Below are 2,672 nucleotides of genomic sequence, written 5' to 3'. Positions count from 1 at the left end.
GGGGGGGGGAGGGGGGTTGCGCAATAGTCGACCTACCAAGCTGTCAAGTTTTTAAAGGCTCTTATGTCTTCAGCAGATTGTAGTTGAAACAGAAATTGAAAAAATATGTTGCAGTCAAAATCTTTTAAATATATATATTTAAATGTTTGGGAGGTCTTGAGGTGGAGGCAGAAATCTCAGAGACAGATACTTCATATCTATCTTGGCAAGTCTAAATACCTCTACTAGGGGCAAGTGGGAAGTTTTATTTTTTTGTGTAAACTGGGTGAACTGGCCTTTTAATGTTGCTTTTAAACTGTGTTGTCAGAAACTTAACACCATCACCTTCTCTCTTTTAAGCAGTGTCCACATCACTGATCAATCCACCTCCAAAACATACACTGAAGTCCTGCTTGCTGTCACGATCATAAAACTGTCTTACACTCCTTCCTTCTGCAGCAACATGAGCAGCTAGTGGCTCTTATGTCAGATCTGCCCTCTTTTCCCCCATAAGTGGTTGAGCATGATTTGGGATACTTGTTGGACGTGTCTTGCAGGAGCAGAAATGCAGCTCATTGTAAAACTGCATGAAAGATGAAATCTGGACGCCTGGAATGATGATATGTGTTACAACATAACTTAGAAAAAGAAAAAATACAAAAGCATGTTACTCCAGAACTGGGTCTACTGAATAAAGTTTTGATACAAATGTTGTGCATGGGGCCAGCATACTTTGTACTGGTATGAATAATGAGTATATATTTACAATAAACCTATAATATGGGAAGCATATTCAATATTTTTTTTTATCACATAACTGACAGGACACGTGCAGTGCAGGATTGGTGCCCCTTGTGAGTTATAGTGCACTTCTAATAATCCAGGGGGAAGAGGTGGATGGTTTCTATGTGTGCCATAAATGTACCGGTGACTCATTCACTCATGCATCATGTAGGTGGGAACATTGTACGATTTAGCGGCGCTGGAGAACTTCACCGGCTTCACCAGATGCACACCAACTCCTGTGCTGCTGTTAGGATCATAACAACAGCACATTTTCGTCATTCACTGGCCTTTGATGTAAAGCATCTATAGGTCCAGGATGCAGATACGTGGTGGGCTCAGGTTCATTCAGGAGCAGCTGAAGAGACAATCGGCTGATAATGTACAACAACAAGTCATCATCAGTCTGATCAAATGTTATAAAGATTATCACATGCATTCACATAGGCAACTCTTATGTACTGTACTCTAATGCAGCAGTTCCCAAACTTTTTCATGACCCCTAAACTGACACAAATTAGACCACGGCTCCCATTTGATACAATTTTCCCCTGTTAGATGTTTTATTACAACAGAAAATGTTTGAAACCCATGACATAAATACTCTTACATTCTGTCATTGTATTACTTACTGAAGGAACTATAGAGAACATAAAATATTTCCAGCTTTGCTGGGGACCCCCAGGAACCTTCCCAAGGACCCCTGGGGGTCCCCAACCCCACTTTGAGAACCACTGCTCTAATATATACAAATAAACAAATAGAATCTAAAATCTAAATTCTAATATCATTGTAAATTGAATTTATTCCCAAGGGACAATTTACAATTTTAAACATAAAACATATGAGTGTGAAAATGATTTGTTTGGGCTTTGTCAACAGTCTGGAGTGGATGGAGCCGCACTGACTCTCTGTTTGCAGATTGACCTTTTATTGACCTTTATTGACCTTTTGACCTTTTTTTTTTCTTTTTTTTTTTCACTAGATATCGCACTAGATGCAATAGAGCTTTAGTACCAAATACCAAAACAATGCTCTTTTTGATTCCTTACTTCGTGAAGTTTACAGTATCTACAAAGCTCCTTTTTCCTTTAACAAAAGAAGCCAAAGATCATAACTTTTTTTTTGCCTTTATTTGACATTCACAGTGTGAAGATACAGAGGCGATAACATACCCCAGCCGGAGATCACAGTTATGAGGTATGCACCTGAACCACAGGGCTGCCATTTCGCCTCAGTTAAACTTTTAACGTTGTCTATACACGAGCAGTTGTACAGAAGTTGTACAGAATCTGATGATACGACAGATGATACGAACACGATTATAAATCTAACTTGACCTTGCCAGTTTTTGTCGCTCTGTGTGACAGATATATTTCAGTCCCTGTTATCCGTGCCGTTGCCCTGCCCGTAACATATGACAGTCCGGTGTGATCCTTCCTTATTCAGCCTTCTCCAAAGAATGGTGACGTCAAGCTATGACTATTTTAATCTGAATACTGGCTCACACAGCAAAGTCAAACAAAATATCTGATATATGTGGGTGCGAATCCCTCCTGTTGCATAAACAGCATGCACGATAGCAAATGTATATGTGACTGCGTGTGTGTGTGTGTGTGTTTGGTTGTACAATCCCCATAGTGACTGTAAAGGTTGCTCTCCACCAGAATGAGTCACAGCACTGCAGCACTTGTCATTCTCTCCTTTTTATGAAAGAGAGAATAAAACTGCTCTGATGTGGCCTGAGATCTTCCTCTGGTGTCTCACCACGTGTTTACAGACTGCTGGTGCTGCTGGTGGTGGTGCTGCTGCTGCTGCTGCTGCTGCTGGTGGTGCTGCTGGTGCTGCTGCTGCTGGTGCTGCTGCTGGTGCTGGTGCTGCTGCTGGTGCTGGTGCTGCTGCTGCTGCTG

This window comes from Seriola lalandi, unplaced genomic scaffold, assembly GCF_002814215.2.
Source record: "Seriola lalandi dorsalis isolate HSWRI2012SDOR001 ecotype SW California unplaced genomic scaffold, Sedor1 jcf7180002054406, whole genome shotgun sequence".
Lineage (NCBI taxonomy): Eukaryota > Metazoa > Chordata > Actinopteri > Carangiformes > Carangidae > Seriola > Seriola lalandi.
This window is presented reverse-complemented; position numbering follows the sequence as displayed.